Here is a 17,080-nt window from a genome sequence, read left to right as displayed (position 1 = left end):
AAAGGCAATGTTATAATATTCAGTGTCCTAGGAAGTTCTGACCTTACCAATTAACAGAGTTTGATTAGAGGAAGAGCAGATAAACTGGTAGAAGTGGCTACAGATAAACAAAGGAATGGGAGTGACTCGGGAGCACTTTGATGGGTGTGACTGATAAACCTAAACTCCTAGAAAGGACAAACCAATGATATCCAACACAACTGGAGTTAAATTTTTTTTTTTAATGGGTGGTGTCTGGGAAAGTTTTGTGGCTAGTTGATCTCTTTGGAGATTTATGTGTGAGTCTCTGGGACAAGGCAGGGAGATGAGCATACATAGAAGAAGAGATGCTTCGTGGCTGTGGTGGCTGCGGCTTCCGGAAGTGTGGGGAGGGGGTGGGAGGTAGCCCAGCCTCCGAGAGGCCTGGAGTCTTCAACCACAGCCTGGGTACTGGAGTTCGTCAGCAGTTTAGTTCTCCCTGAGGCTCAGTCCTGAGCTGATGGAGTCTGGCCTCCCATGAACACTCTTCTCTGCGTGCTCTCTGTGGTCTCACCCCATGGGCAGCTCTGCCCCCTGCCACAGTGGTGGCTGAGGTCTCGCTGTCCCCTCTCCAGACTGAGAAGCCAGAGGGACAGTGACTCAGCGTGGACCCTCGTCACCCCACTGGGGGGTTGTTAATTCACACGCAAGCCCCCTGTGGATTTGTGGGCGCCTGTCTAGCAGGTCCTCGTGGCCCCTGAGATCTCCCCTGGCCACACAGGCCCTGATGTCCCCAGGGCTGTGAGGCAGCTCCAGTGCAGTGGCACCTCGCAGCCAGCCCTGGTCTCGGAAGAGAAGCTCATCTGTGACCGTGGCTGAGTTTGGAGGTGAAATTGGATCTTCGTGGCTCCTCCTGGGTGAGTCACAGCCTCCCTGGCACCCGGCGAGGAGCCGTCTGCACACCACCTAGCACCGGAGCTATGAGCAGTACTGTGTTCTCGATAGGGAAACTGAGGCTTGATGCCACGACCCCAGCTCCCCAGCCCTGAGTGGCAGGGTTGGAATTGGAACCTGGGTCTTCCTCACTCCAGAGTTTCACTCTCATACTTTCTTCATTCCTTTGAGATATCAGAGCTGAGACGCCTCCATGTCCCAGGGGCTGCAGCCAGGAGCAACACCCCGAGTTTGCTGGTGCCAGGGTTTGGTGCCTCCCTTCCTCCTGTGGGTCAGTACCAGCCCACCAGCCTGCCCTGCCCATCTCGCCATGCTGGTTGGCGGCGGTAGCGGGGAGAAAGGCGGGGACAGACTGCGAGCTCCGAGCCCTGGCGGGCCAGGCGTGAGCCGCTGTCTCCTGCTGTTGCTTGGCGGTCTGGCGGGCAGCGGGTGCCAGGAAGCAGCCTGCCTGGAGCCGCGGCTGCCCTGGCCTCTCAAAGCCTCTGGTCACCTGGAAAATGAAGAAAATATGACCCCTGTGGTGTCTTATGGGGACAAAATGAGATCATTGCTGGCAAGTGCTTATTATAAGGCTGGCAAAAAAAAAAAAATCAAGAGTGATAATAATAGAAGCCAATTGGTTGCGGGTTTTGTTTTTCGTTTTTGGTCTGGGGACCACACTCGGTGGGGTTCAGGTACTATCCTAGCTCAGTGCGTGGGAGTCACTCCCAAGGGGACTCAGGGAACCATGCGGTACTAGAGGCTCTTGTGTGTAAGGCGTGTGCTCCCGCCCTTTGAGCTATCTCCCCAGTCCTATCAGAGGCTAATGTCTCCTGAGCACCGACCCTAGGCCAGCCCCCGCCTAAGCCCTTCACACATGCCGGCCCCTGGGGTCCTGACAGCATCATTAGCCCCCTCACTTTACAAACAGGGAAGCTGAGGCACGCTAACCCAGCGAGGCCATCAGTTAAGTTGCTCAGGCTTGAGCTTCCCACAGGTGAGCTGAGGAAGAGCCATTGGGAGCTGGCGCTGTGGCCTCGTCACCCAGCTCCGTGGGGCTGCAGGCTCCAGGCCTCCCCTCCACAGCACGGAGATCCAAGTAAACGGAGTGAAGGCGGTTGTTCGGAGCCCCGGGATGCACACACGCCCGGGCAGTGGAGAGGCCTCTGGTGTGTGGGAATGGTGGCTGTCCTGCAGGCAGGGCTGGTGCTCGCTCCTGCACGGGGCCTCGGGCTGGGCACAGAGCTGGGCTTTGAGGGGAGACACCGCGGCTCCCCGCCCCGCCGCCAAATTAGTCCAATCGGTCTCAAAACTTGACACGAGATGAGGGGCTTTAAGGCAGCCGTCGGCGGCTGATTTCTGCGGTGCCGGTAAAGTTGTGCAGCGTGATTTATAGATTGCCTGTGCAGAAAAGAGATGCTGAGATTTTCCATTAGGGCAGGGCAGCTGGCTGCTGTGGGTTTTTAGAAGGTTGGCAGGTAGGGGGGCTGGGAAACGTTCCCAAAGCCGGCAGTTGCCCCTCTGGGGCCTGGGGAAATGCATCCGGGCTGCTTGCCTTGTCTGCTAGGGAGCCGAGGACACGGGCGTGGGCAAGGCCAGGTCCACGGAACCGCAGAGGGAGTTATCCCAGGCCACGGGCTGTGGGTGGAAACTGCCCAGCTGCTGGGTCTGCATGGGGCACGCAGGCCTGTGCTGGGTGCTGAGGTGCCGAGGATGCAGCATCGACAGGGATAAATCTGCGCTCTGCTCTGGGGAGCCCACCTGCTCTTGGGGGACACGCAGAGCCTGAACTGCCTTTTCACCTGCAGTTTTTATTTAGAACCCATGGTTTACAACGCTGTGAACCGTCGCCTTTCAGGTACACAGGGTGGCCGTGCTACACATACCGCAGCAGAAGTGCCCATCCGACCATATCTGCCTTCCCGCCGCCCCCTCAACTTCTAAAAGTTAATTATTAGCATTTGGGTCACGGGCTTGTAATGGTGTTGATGCCTGTGGGGTTTGTATTTTGTTTTGGTTTGCTTTGGGTCTGGGGGCAACACCCGGTGGGGCTCAGGGCTTGCTCCTAGCTCTGTGCTCAGGAGTTGCTCCTAGTGGGGCTTAGGGGACCCTGTGTGGTGCGGGAGAGCAAACTTGATAAGCACTTTGCCTGCTATCGCATCTCTCCTGCCCCTGATGGTTACAGTCTGGACGCACACTATTACTACATTTTTACCACCGCCAAAATGCCCAAGACCCTCGGCCACAGTCCTTATGTCACCTCCTCCAGTCTGCCTCACTGTGCACCCCCCTCCCACTGCCCACAACCCGCTTACGTGGTATCCTCATTTCTGTAATCCGGGATCAAAGGTTTGCTGGTTACCCTGCAATGCTGCCTGCTCAGCCTCTTCCTCCTTGGCTCGTTCACTGACGAGTGAGATCACAGTCCACTTGTCCTCCACCCTCTGACTCCACTAACATGACGCCATCTAATCCTGGACCCCAGCTTGCCTTGGCTCGTGACAGAGGTGGGGGGATGGGACGTGCAGCCTTCCTGGACCCCTGACCCAGACTCCGGGAAGAGGTCCAGGTCGGTCAGTGGTGTGTGTAACACCGTGGGGAAGGGCGGGCAGCCGGGCTGAGCTGGGGGCTTGGTTGAAACTGGCGCTCAGTCTCAGATGCCCCATCTCAAGTGCTCACTCTCGGGTGTCCAGCCTCGAGCACTGGACTCTCAGACTGTGTGTTCCTTCGGGAGAAGAGGAGACTGCCACCCCCATCTGACAGGATGCCTCTGAGGGCAGGGGCTGAGGGAAGAGAAATGACTCAAGGCAGAGCAGCCCACCCCCCTTCTTTGTGTTGGCTCGTAAACCACATGCCGTTCAAATACCTTTGAAAGAGGCAGGAATGAGAGTAGAAGGGACGTGGCTGCGGTCAGAACCAGTCTGCAATCTCGGTGCCTCAGTTTCCTCTGGGGCTAGCCATCGATGAAGCCTCCTGCTTCCCAAAGCTCTGAAAGCTCCCTGAGGAGCAGCCAGGGGAGAGCCAGGGACACTCCAGAACAGCCTGGTGGGGAAGACAAGGGAGGCTCCTGCTCTCCTGGCAGGAGGGGTGGGAGACCGTTAATGAACTAATTAGCAGGAAAATAGCAGGCGGTGATCAGTGTGGAGTTGGTGATTAAGGGTGGCAGGACAGGGAGGAATGGGGCACCTTGGGTAGGTTAAGCAGAAGAGGGGGCCTGGGAGGAAGTGACCTTGATGCTGAGCTCTGTACTGGAGGAGGAGGCACGGGGAGTCTCAGAGAAGGCTGCCCCCGGCAGTGGGGATCCGCCGAAGGGATGAACCTGCTTCTGCTCCTCCCGGTCAGAAGGTTGCCCGGGCCAGGGAGGTCAGGGCGGAACCCGCTGCCTCCCACCCCGCTGTGTAGACTTGTCTGCAAAGCGGGCCAGTAAGCAACGCCGGATGCAGTCTGAAGTCAGCTGTGGCATCTTGGGGGGATGGGGGGGCGTTCCCTGGCGTTCTGCTGAGCGTGCATTCTCGGAGGGTGTTGGCTCCGCACCAGCAGAATCACCCCCAAATCTCAGAGACTTGATGCGACAGAGGCTTATTCCTTGTGCGGAAAACAAACCAACCGGGATATGAGTTGTGCTTTTCCAGAGCTGTCTTGCTCCACAAGGGGACTGAGGGATCCAGACTCTTTTTATCTGGTGACTCTTTCTTTTTTTTTTTTTTTTGCTTTTTGGGTCACACCCAGCGATGCTCAGGGGTTACTCCTGGCTTTGCACTCAGGAATTGCTCCTGGCAGTGCTTGGGGGACCATATGGGATGCCGGGGATCGAACCTGGGTCGGCCGCGTGCAAGGCAAATGCCCTACCCGCTGTGCTATGGCTCCGGCCCCTTTTTTTGCTTTCTTTTTTTTTTTTTTATCTGGTGACTCTTCTTGATGACTCTCTCGGGGTGTGGTTACTGGCTCCCGGGGTCCTCCTTGGGAATGGCTTAGCCACGTCTGCTCCTGTCCCGTTGGTCAGAACCCGGCCCCCGGACTGCAGCTGCAGAGCAGGTGGGGACTGTGGTTTTATAGGATGCCCCGAGAGAAGAGAGACATGTGAGACTCAGTGGTCACCCAGCAGATAATGGTGGGGAGGGGTAGGAGGTGAGGACGCTGGGGGTCGGGAGGACATGGGAATGCAGAGCCATAGACAGATGTGATCACATCCATGTAACACCTGGAACTGTGCTGGGCCACCAGTCCCACCAATTCCTCTGAATCCCCCTTACTGTGATCCTTTGCAGCTGCAGTCTTTGGGGTTCGAGTTCCCCCATGGCTTTGTCTCTGATCCCCTAAGGTCACTAGGTTGAGCTCTGCTGACCACAGCTTAGAGAAGACAGGTGATAGAGCCTGGAGCTTCAGCCACGGTAGGTGGAGATGCTCATAGCTGCCCGGGGCGCTTGGGCAGGTGGGCAGAACAGGGAGTGGGCTGTCTCAGCCACGGAGGTCACTGACTCAGCAGGGGCCAGGCAGAGCCAGGCCAGATCAGCAAGCCCCCAGGTGCCCCTGTACACTCAGTGACTTCAGGCTTCACCCTTCCGCAAGTCCGGAGCACAGCCAGCTGCCAGTCCCTCTCCTGAGGTCCGTCTGCTGAGGTCTGGGCAGCCGGGGAGGGCAGGAATGCCGGACAGGGCTTTGCTCACCCCAGCCCGCTTTGCGCTGTCTCCCGTCTTGGTGGTCCTGGGGAACGTGGATGAGACTCTGAGACAAACCCTGGGTGCTGGCCCCGCCTCTGCCCTTACTCACTGTCAGCTCCTGATCGAGAAATGTTAGGGCTCCTGCGGGGGCAGAGGGGGCTCAGGAGGCTGCCCTGTAGACCGGACGTGAGGACAACTGGGCCTGTGCAGGAGAAGTGAGCCTGGTTCCTCCAAGATGCTCAGCTGCTGGAAATAGTGCACGGAAGGATTTCCCTCCCACCCCTCACATGCAGGAGTCTCCGTGCTGATGGCGCCAGCTTGCCAAAGTCCCTTCAGGAGTACCACCGCCGGCTGCCTTTTGACTGTTTCTCCCCCCCCCCACCCGGTGATGCACAGGGGTCACTCCTGGCTCTGCACTCGGGAATTACTCCTGACAGTGCTCAGGGGACCATATGGGATGCTGGGAATCGAATGTAGGTCAACCGTGTGCAAGGCAAATGCCCTACCTGCTGTGCTATCGCTCCAGCCCCCCTGCTGAGCTCTTTCGTCAGCACGTCCAACGGGCAAAGGGGCCTGGACGAGCCTCGGCTTCCCCAGCATGAGGAGCTGCTCTGCTCCCGGGGCCCTGCTGTCCTTTATGGAGCTCGAATTCCTCGGGTGGAATTCGGAAGGCGTAGGCGAGAAGACGCTCTCTCCCTGGAGGTTTGGCCGAACCTCGGGACTCAGACTTTATTCCATAAACCTCTGAGAGGGTTCAGAGCCCCTTCATCACTGTGTGGTCTCCCCCACTCCAGGGAGCCCCCAGGCGGGATCCCGCCTGTCCCTGCAGTCCAGCCGTGGGCTCGCGGAGGTAGTTCAATAAAGAGAATTTTAAAGCCTTTTAATGCTTCACAGGGAATCTGTCCTTTGCCAAAGCACCAATTAGAGAGGGACAGGCCTGCTCAATGGACTCTCTTAGGAGCATTTTATGTGGAAGCGAAGGCCCAGGGGGAGGTCTGGGCACCAGAGGCTCTGGGACGGCCAGCCCAGCTTCCTCCGATAGAGAGGACCAGCCGTGGTTAGTGGGTGATCCCTCCCCACCTTGAGCATTCCGGAAAGAGAGAGAGGTCAAAAGAACCCCTGGCCTTGCCCCTACACTCAGGAGCTTTCAGAGCAATAGAGAGGAGTGAGATAGTGGGTGAGGTTGGTCAGGGACCTCCTGGAGGGGCAGGTTTTAAGCTGGGAGTGTGGGAGAAGGTAGGGACACGTCATGTGTAAGAACGAACAATGGGAGATGCTGTACAAGCAAATACGAGTGAGTGGGGACTTAGCTGCCATTTCTGGAGCACTTTCTGTCTCAGAAACTGTGCTAAGCACTTTTATGCAGTCACTGATTTTTCTAATTACTCTCAGGTACAGGTTCTAGCATGGGCACCTGTCGATTATGGAGAAACTGAGGTATGCCTGAGCTGAGTGCAAGCTAGAGCCTGGACTAGAAGTCAGTCAGATGATTCTGGAGCCTTGGTTTTACAACGTCTGCACTCGAAAGTGGGGGAGAGATGTGTGGAGGTCAGCAGTAGGGGAGTTGTTAATCTGGTAAGGTTTATCGTCACCTAAAGCCCACAGGTTCCCTTTTCCTTTTTTTCTGGGCCTCTTAAGGATATTTTGCTTTGTGCACACATTTACCAGATTCTGAGCTACCACCTAAACAGATGTGGTCCAGAGCCCAGTCCCTCTTTTTGGCTATCTTCTTACACCTGAATGTTCTAGAAGGTCCTTTGGAAACTCGGTTGGTCCCAAAGTGGGAGTCCATTGGGTGATCATCACAGGTCAGGCCTTAGACTTTCTCCTCAGTCACCAAACAGGCACTGTTCTTGAATGTAAGCTGCCCACGGCTAGAATCTCTGACCCCTTCTGCAATTTTCAAATTCCAGCAAGCTACCGAGAGTATCCTGCCCACACGGACAAGCTACCTGTGGCATATTCGATCTGCCAAAAACAGTAACAATAGGTCTCATTCCCCTGACACTGAAAGAGCCTCCAATCATTGGGAAAGACCAGTAAGGAGAGGCTGCTAAAATCTTAGGGCCAAAAGGAATAGAGATATTACTGGTGCCTGCTCGAGTAAATCGACAAACAACAGGATGACAGTGATACAGTGATACCCATACCAATATAGGGATCATTCAGGTGTTTATCCATTCATGCATCTGTCTACTCATCCATCATCCAACCATCCAAACTTTCTTCCATCCGTCCACCCATTGATTCATTCATCCATCCACTCACCCATACACACACACACACACACACACACACACATATATATACAGTCAGCATCAATCCATCCATGCGCTCACCCATTCATCCACCCACCATCCATCCATCTACCTATCCACCTGTCCACCCACTCATCTATCCATTCATCCATTCAGCATCTATCAATCCATCCACCCACCCATTCATTCACCCATCATCCATTCACCTACCTCCTTATCCACCTACCCATCAATTCACCCACCTCCATATCCACCCACCCATCTATTCACCCACCTCCACATCCACCCACCCATCCATCCACCCACCCAACTAGCCATGCAGCATCTCTCTATCTACCTACCCTTCCACCTGTTTATCCATACATCCCTCCATCTGTCCACCCACCCATCTAGCCATCCACTCACCTGTTTATCCAGCACTATTTGAGACAGTGACTTTGTCATCTTTATGCACTGAATCCTCAACATAGTAAAAAGAATGGGAATTCTTAAGAAAAGGAAGAACGTTCACCTCTTTCATTTGCCTTAGTCTTTGTCAAATAATCAGTGCTGTGAACCACAAACTAAAATACACTGACTACAGGACAAGTGGCAGGCTTAGCTCTGATCAGGATGATCATTCTTCCTGTCTCCAATACTTTCCACTACAGAGAAATGCCAAAGAAGTGACCGAGCACTCATAATCCAGAGTGAGAAACAGGTTCGAAGGAGGGGACTGGATCCACCTGTCCAGTCCCTGAAGGGTGCGAGGCATTCGGGAACCTGGTCTCACACTTATCCATCCCCCTGGCTGCCCGCCCTGCTCTTCCTCTCCCTAGAAGGTCATCTGTCCCTCTCGTACTAGGGTTAACTGGTCATCCTTACCGCCTGTGGTTTGGAAATGTTTCCCCCTCTCCACTCCCTCTGAGTGAGAGCGTGTCTCTGTGTGTGAATCCCCGGTGTCTGTTCTATCTCCTTCGCTGCTAGAGCCAGACAGGAGCAGTGAGCAACAGCGGTCCAGTTTCCCTAAGGGGGCCTGAGGCCAGATCTTCCAGGGATTCCCAGGGCCTCCCTGGAGCTGTCCGTGGTGCTGCGCTGCCGTCTGTCTTGCCGCTCACGTAGCCTTGCTCCAACGCCACCCTGGAGAAATGCGTGTTCCTGGCTGCCGCCTGTGGGAAGGGGAAAGACCTTCCTTCCTTCCTTCCTTTCTTCCTTCCTGGCTTCCTCCAACCTGCTTCCGCAATATGCTCCATATGCTTTCTTTCTTCCTTTCCTTTTTTCTTTAAAAAAATACGTGTTGCGGGGTGGGTTCTCAGGCACCCTGGAGACCGTTCCTGGTGACCCTTGGCCAGTTGGGTCAGATGCGTCGGTGCTCGGGCCTATGACAAGCAATGTCTTGAGCCCCCAGTGCTCATGGCCTCCAGGGCCATACCTGGTGGTGCTGGAGAGTTTGCGCAGTTCTGGGATTCAAGTGTCAGCCCCAGACTGTGCCAGGTATGTCCCTCTGGTTGTTGACCATCCCCTGGACCTGCCTTTATGTGGAAAGTTCCATGAGAAAGTTTGAGCTAGATCTACCACTCAGAAGTTGGCTAGATTTCTGAGAAGGGAGACTATCCCAGCCACAGATAATGCAGCAAAGAACACCCCTGTCTGCTCGCTGAATCACCTCTCGCCTCTTCTTCAAGTGTCAAGGAAACCACCCGTTTGCTCTCCAAGAAAGAAGCCAGGCTTGGTGCTGGCCAGTGCACGCAGCAGTGAGTGCCTCTCCTCTGCATCATGCCAGGCATTGACTGCTGTCTCCACCCCGGTTCCATCTCAGCTCTTCCCCTTTCCCTCTTCCACTCAACCCTCTTGGTAATATTGGATTAGCCCACTTTCCTGAAAGCTGATTTCTATTTGCATAATCCACCCCTCTTGGAGTTGCTCGGCCCTCAGTGATAAGCCAATGGGGCAGGGCAGTCAAGCAAATTAGACTCTTTACTCTGAACAGCCGATGAAGCAGAGGAAGCTGTTTCTTAAAGAAGACGCACACTTCATTTTCATCTTCGCCTTCCTTTGGCTCGGGAGAGCCAGGCCAGTCTAGTAGGCACACCTGCTCCTGTTTCTTGAAATACCTAGATCTTTCCCCAGCAGTCAGGATGGGAGTTAGAGCTGAGGAAGGAGGGTGGGGGGGGGCTGGAAACCCTGCCATGCAGTGCGTCCACGCTATCTAGGTGAAGACAGGTAGAACCCTTTTCATCAATCATTTCACTTTGACTCCAGGAAACAATAGACAGTCAGGACCCCCTCTTCCCTGAGTGACAGCGGAGATGATGGCGGCTTGGAGAAGGGAAAGGATGAATCATGGGTGGAACTGGAATTAGAACTCCTGATCCTGGTTTCCATGATGCCCCCCTCCTGAGCTCAGTTCCCATCTTCCAACAGTCACCAGTGACGCACTCTATGGCAGGGACTGTGGGTCTAAGAGCAGGGAGAACTTAGCCAGGCCACAAGCAGAGGAATCTTGGGGTTGGTCCACAATTCTAAGGTTGGGGGCATTGGGAAAGGGGGGTTTCAAGGGTGGGCGAGACACTCTGGTGGAGGGCATGGATTGCTGTGTTCATGAAGCCCTATCATTAACAGTAGTGTAGACCCCAGTGCCTAAAATAATACCTAATAATAAGAAAATAACAAATGGCAGCCTTGCGTTGTTGCGCTGGGTGCTGCTGTGTCGACCACTTCCATGTTGGGGGCTTTTTACAGACCACAAACACCTCTGGGAGAGGAGGTGCAGACTAGACCTGCAGAAGGCATCCCCTCCCTTGTCTCTGCCCGTCGTAGGGGCACGCACAAGGACACAGAGCCTTCTCTCGCTGACCCGTGCAGGCTCCACCCGGGAGCTTCCTGTCTGGACCAGGGGCCCCAGCTGCCGTCTCCCGCCCAATCACACGTGAATAACACTCTTCACGGAGCTGAGACAGGGCTGCTGGGTTATATTTATACAATTTGTAAATCGTCCTGTCAGGCCCTCCTGTAAAACCCGGCAAGCACGTATACCAGGAGGCAGCACCTCAGGGCGTCCTCGGCTCCCCTAGAATATTACCCCACACCCCTCGGGCCTGGTGGTTTCTGAAGGTCAGGCATGTGCCAGTTACACAAGCAAAGGCAGAAGAGCTGAAGTGGTGGGAGGGTGGCTTGCTTTCTTCCACGGTCCCTGCTCTCCCCAAAATCTGTCCTAGGGGATGACTGAGAATTGAGATTTCTCCCCCACTTCTCTGTCCCAGCTAATAAAGGAACAGAATATCCCAGAAGCAGGAAGTGAAACCCTGTGATCTCGGTGGGGCCTGGAGGTTTCACTCACCTTGACCTTGGCAGTTGGCAACCAAGGAAGGCATCACAGAGCACCGGGTGCAGGCTAGCCACTATTTGTCGTTTGGGCTTGGGTGTATCTGAGCTTCATGGCATGAAGACCCCTAAGAAAGAATGTGTGTGGAGAAGGTCAGAGAGGTCGAACAGGAGTTAAGGCAAATGCCTTGCGTGTGGCTGATTCCAGCTCAACCCCCAGCCCTGCATATGCCCCCAGGCATCGCCGATATTGCTGTGGAGACCCCCCCGCAGCAGGGTTAATCCCCAGAACTGCATGGCGCAGGCAGCACCACGTCTTCATGTTCCTGTATGGAACTGCAAGTCCAGTTGACTGACAAGTGCCCAGAGGGCCCACTAGGGGCCCTGTCCCGACCCGAGGAACTGGATAACGGGGATTACGAGGAGAGGGTGTGAGAGCGATAGGGAGAGGGGAGACAAACACACACACACACACACACACACACACACACACACGCACACATACGCACATACACATATAGAGAGAGGTAAGCAAAAGCTACTTTATCGTAACTCCACGGAGCTTCTGTATGCTTAGGCTTCAATCTACTTGTGTCATGGCCTTAAGGTCAAACTAGAAGTAACTAATGGCACCCGGGGCAACTAGGGGAGATAACAGTAGGTATCCAGAAGACTGATCTATCTGTTCTTGTTGGCTAACCATCCTGCTTTGTAAAAGTGTCCCAGTCCTCCGGTTCTTGTAAAATGGCTTTCTCAGCCTGCTTATTTGAATGTTTGACCGCAAGCTAGCTGCTGAAGGCCCGCTCACTACATCTCTTCCCTTTCTTTTTTTTAGAGCCAGTGTAGCTCCAATAGGGCATTAACCAGCAAAGGAAAGTGGAGGCCTATCCCCCAAGTGAAATTGGACCCACCTTTAGGGGGGAGGTGTTCTTGGGGCCTAGCCTCCATTCAGATAGGCATGCTCTTTGGCAAGGGTTTGGGATCAGTCCCTAATAATAGCAGGGAACTCCTTTGCCCATAGAGGGCCCCCTGAGCATCACTTAGGAGCACCCCTCCCTACAAACAACGTGCAGGAGAAACCCATCCTTAGGATGGTTGTGTTACACTGGGAAGAGCACGGTCCTGTGTTCGAGTCCAGGCCCCCACGTTTGCCAGCCCTGCCTCACCAGGAAGTCTGTTGCCCCTTGAGGCTCAGGGCTCCCTTCAGTGAAATCGGGGGAGGCTTCCTCCAAGTGATCTTGAGAGAACTAAGCCAGTGGATGCCCCTCCACCTTCAGTGCTGGGCACCATCTAGTGTTCAGACATTCTCATCACTACTCTTCCATGAATCTGCTTTCCAGAATTTTCTGCCACCAAATCTCCGGGAAGTGCCCATGCCTGAGTGCTCACCTGAGTTCTAGGGTGGATGGACCCAGGCAAGGAGCCAGCCCCAGCACCCCCTCCATCTCCCACACCGTCCCCCCACCCTGCCCCCCCCAGCTCTGGGAGATCCTTTGAAAGCAGGTAAAGCACTAATAGATATTGAAAGAAACATGTCTGGCTCCTGAGCCTTTAGTGGGTAAGTAAAATCGCAAGAGGAAAGATTACTCTGAGGTTGCTTCTGCCAGACCCCTGGGCAGCCTGGCTGCACTGCTGAGGTCAGTTGACAGGAGGAATCTTGGTTTTCTGAAGAGCTGGGCAGGCTGGGGCCAGGCCAATGAAAGGTTTGCACCTTGATTCTTCTTTAGGGGAATCTCTGCAGTGCTGGGCCGTAAGCCTCAGGTGCTGGCCCTGTGAAATGGCAGATCCAGATCACCTTTTCGTGACCAAGACCTGAAGGAAACAGGGACCACGTCCATGACAGGCAGCAAGTGCTAACCCAAGCCGGCATCCCGTGTTTTCCAAGCCTAGGGAACAAAGGAGAGTCTCCCGAATCAGGCAGCCATCCTGACTAGCTTACAGGGTGCAGAGGAGGTCAGGTAAGGACCAAGGGAACCAGTGCCCAGTATAGTCCCCAGAGATCTGTCTTCACCCCCTCGTCCCCTGCCTGGATCCGGCTGGCCTTCACCGTGCCATACAATGGAGATAATTCTTTAGGAGTCTCCTGGCAAAGCAGAGAAAGAACAAGAATGTCAGAGAGTGTGGGATGCATGTGTTCATGTGATTGCATATATGTGTACGTGCGTATTCACTTGTATGTGTGTGTGAATGTGTATGTTGGCATGATTATGTTTGTTGGTTGGTATCAGTGTGCGTGTGTAAGTATATTGCTGTGAATATGAGTGCATGAACACATTACTGTTTGTGTATGTGTATGAGTGTGTGTGTGTGGGTATATCTGGGTATGTGTGTATGAGTGTGTGTCTGGGTATGTGTGTATGGTGCATTGAGTGTGTGTATGTTTTTATTTGTGTGTGAGCATGTTGTCATGTGTATGTTTGTATGTGTGTATTAGCAAGTACATTTGTACATGTGTATGCATGTTTAGAAGGAGGAAGCTGTACATGCCTTAACTAACTGGAGAAAGTCCGGCTGGGAGAGTTTGCAGATGAGTAGGGGAGGCAGGTGAGACCGTGGCATGCAGGAAGGAGTGACAGGCATTCACGAGAGGCGTGCCCAGTGGAAGGAGTGGGGCAGGCCTATGACTGGGCCCTCGGATGGGTTCTGGGACAGGCAGACAGCTCTGACTCCAGCTCTCTGAGACAGCAAACCCAGAGCCTGTTTTCTCAGACGGCTATGAAGAGCTTCCAGGGTATTGATCTGCCGGGGAGTGGATTTAAGAGAAGCCCCTAGTACAGTGCTTGGTGTTCAGAAATGAGCTTTCTGGAGCTGGGGGAGTGAGGGGGAAATGTGGGTGATGCTGGAAGGAGGGGAGGGGGGGTGGTTGAGGATATCCTGGGCTGTGGAATCCACCGTCCTTCCCAGGGGCTCCGTCACGTGTGAAGGGAGGGGCAGGCTGGCAGGCCCAGGGTCTCGGGACAGCTAAGGACCAAGAGGCCCCAAGGGGCTGGCAGGAGTCTGCCCCCTCCTTGGCATCTGTGCCCTTTGGCTGCAGCTGTCCGTCCCGGTCTTGGCTGGCATAGGCCTTGTTTGTGTGGCGGTGAGTGAGGTCTCGGCGAGAGGAGGGTTGCTGAGGGTGAGGGGCAAGCCAGTGGAGGAATGGTGGAAATATCGGGGGCGATTGGTGTCTTTACCTTCAGGCCACAAGCAAGCAGAGGTGTCCAGATGTCGAGTGGGGCCCCCCGGGGCTGGCGAACCTCAGTATGCCTCCTCACCTCCGTCTCCATCACCTCCAGCAGCTAATCTCTGCTCCTAAGCAAGGGTGGAGGGTGGAGGGGGGGGCTGCCACTCTGAAATGAGATGGTGAGCATGGAGCATTCACCAGAATTAGCCAGTGAGCGTCAGAGGAGTAGGTGCAGCCAGATGGGGAGTGTCAGTCCGGCTGTGAGGTACGGGCACTCACGGCCCAGGCAGAAGGGCCTTCTCATGTGGTGCTCCCTAGGGGCATCCAAATCTCTCTCACTTGCCTGGAGGATGCGGCAGGAGGAGATGGTATGGGGGAGGCCCTTAGGGGGCCTTGCCCTTGGCAAACAAGATTTGACTCCTTGGAATTGATCTGGAAGGCGATGCTGGGAGGTGTTATCTGGGGAGGGGACAAGGGACACAGAAAGAGGGGGCACAAAGGAAGCGGCGTGGAGATGGGGTCGGATTCAGCCCCCCGGCAGCCAGGAGGAGTGTTGGCTGGGGCTGGTGAAGCCTCAGCCTGTGTCTGACTCTGTCCCGAACACCCTCCTCCCGCCTCCACAGGTCCCGTCTCTCGCGGGCCGAGAACACCCTCCAAAGCCCCGGGCGGTGCCTCTGCTCCGACAGGGCTGTGGTTCTTTTCCAACCACACCCGGTGGTGCTCTGAGCCTACTCCTGGCTCCAGCCTCAGGCGCTGGTTCTGGGCAGTGCTCAGAGGACCCAGAGGCAGCTGGGGTGGAAGCCAGGGCTCCTGCCTGCGGGACGTGTGCTCAGCCCCCTGCTCTGTCCTGCCCGCCCCTGCAGACTCGCTTGAATGGCAGGGCTGGCGGCATCAGGGGGTTTGCCCACCGACTTCCTGCCCGCCCCAGGAGAGGGAGGCTCACGGCGGCGTCTGAGCCTGAAAAGTCAAAGCAGGGCCGCAGCAGAGGGGGCCGGGCAGGCGGGGAGGGGGCATGTGGCTGTGATGTGGAGGGGACAGACAGGTTCCCACCACACCTGCTGCAAGGCCACAGGGCCCGGGCTTCAGTCGTGTCTGTCACCTGGCCCTGTGGACGCGGGGCAGCTGCACAGCTCCTCTGGGCTCAGTGTCCTCATCCATGATGTGGGCACGGTGACTGGCCTTGGGCCATGCTGAGGAAGCGACGGCACCTTGTGAGTGGCCTGTCCTGGCCTCCTGCCCTTGTCACAGCCCTCCCAGAGCTGGGAGGACGAAGGTCTGTGCCCAGCAAGCAGCCGAGGGCCACGTCACGGAGGGAGGGAGGAAGGGAGGGAGGGAGGGAGGGAGGGAGGGAGGGAGGGAGGGAGGGAGGGAGGGAGGGTCTCTTTGCCTGCTGCAAACCAGGCTGGGAAGAGAGCTGAGAGGGCAGAGGGCAGGCTTCGCATGCAGGAGTGCTGGGTTCCGTCCCCAACACCCATGGCCTCCTGAGCACTGAGCTGGGAGTAGCCCCTGGGCACCACCAGTAGGACCCCAAAATAAGTCCCTCCCATTCTGCATCCCCCCACTCCCAAAGGAAAGTCTCATAGAAACTGGCCTTGTGGCCCAAGGCTGCCTATACGGGGAGTGGGGGGCATCTGCAAACACCCAAGAGTGATGTGGGGTGGGGGACACACACCCTCTCCCTCTTCTCTGCAGGCCAGGCCCTGCTTCTCTCTCCCTGCCTTCAGGGTCTGCTGGGATGATGGACAAGAGAAGCATTTTGCGCTGTAGTGATATGACAGCACGCTGGGTAGGGTGCTTGTCACGCATGTGGCTGACCCAGGTTCGAGTTCCTGCACCCCATAGGGCTGTTCAAGCCCTGCCGGGAGTGACCTCTGAGCACAGAGCTAGGAGCAAGCCCAGAGCATTGTCAGGAGTTGCCCTCCCCCCGCAGAAAGGAGCATTCTGGGCAGTGGCAAGATGGGGCCCCACCCCTGCCAGGCAAGACTCCGACTTTAGGATTGGGGGAGGGGGAGGCAGAGCAGGAAGCCCCGGAGAGAGCGGTGATGAGGGCCGGAGAGGTCCACGGGGAGGCTGAGGGGCAGCTGACAGGGCGCGGTGGAATTGTGGGGCGGCTCGGGGCGGCTCTGGCCCCATGAAAGGTGTGCTCAGAGCACGGCCCGTGGGGCTGTCTTGTGAAAGGCCCTGCGCTCTCCTGCCATGCCCCCAAGAGCCAGGGTGGCCCCCCTAGGGGAAGGAAAGGGCAAGACGCCACACCCCTGTCTCCAGTCGAGGTCGTGGTGTCCTGGGACGGCTCTGCCCTGCCACCTGTGTCCCGGGTCCAGTGCCCCCTCTGACGAGCAGTGCAACCTCAGGGCTCCGACTTCTATCCTGAACTGATTTTATCGAAAAGTCTCGCCACACTTTGCCCTGATAGCTTCTGAGTCTTTTTATCGCGCGTGGGGTGGGGTGGGGTGGGGTGGGGGCACCCCATGAGCTTCCCCGGCCACACGGGCTCTGGTCAGACCTACAGCAGTGGCCCCAAGCCCTGATGGCGGCAGAGACCTCGATCGTAAAGCACAGTTCCTGGGCAGGAGAGAAGCCAGCAGGCTGAGTGCATGCATGCGGCCTGTGCAGGTGGCCTGGGTTCGATCCGTGGCACCGCATGGTCCTCGAGCACCCTAGGGAATAGCCCTCCGCAGAAATCCAGGAGTTGCCCCAAAGCCGAGCCAGGCTGTGGCCCAAGAAACAAGAAAGCAAAACCGTAAGAGTAGTTTCTGGGCGCTGGGGACCCCTCCTTCTGCAAGCTGGCTTTCTGAAGGTGGATC

General features: G+C 56.0%; 1 protein-coding gene across 2 annotated transcripts in view; it reads left to right on the top strand.

The window, feature by feature from the left end:
- The window catches only part of IGSF21 (immunoglobin superfamily member 21), a 252,856-nt gene that overhangs the window by 122,793 nt on the left and 112,983 nt on the right, over nucleotides 1–17,080 (top strand). The window lies entirely within an intron of this gene.

Source organism: Sorex araneus, chromosome 5, assembly GCF_027595985.1.
Source record: "Sorex araneus isolate mSorAra2 chromosome 5, mSorAra2.pri, whole genome shotgun sequence".
NCBI classification, from domain to species: domain Eukaryota; kingdom Metazoa; phylum Chordata; class Mammalia; order Eulipotyphla; family Soricidae; genus Sorex; species Sorex araneus.
This window is presented reverse-complemented; position numbering and strand designations above follow the sequence as displayed.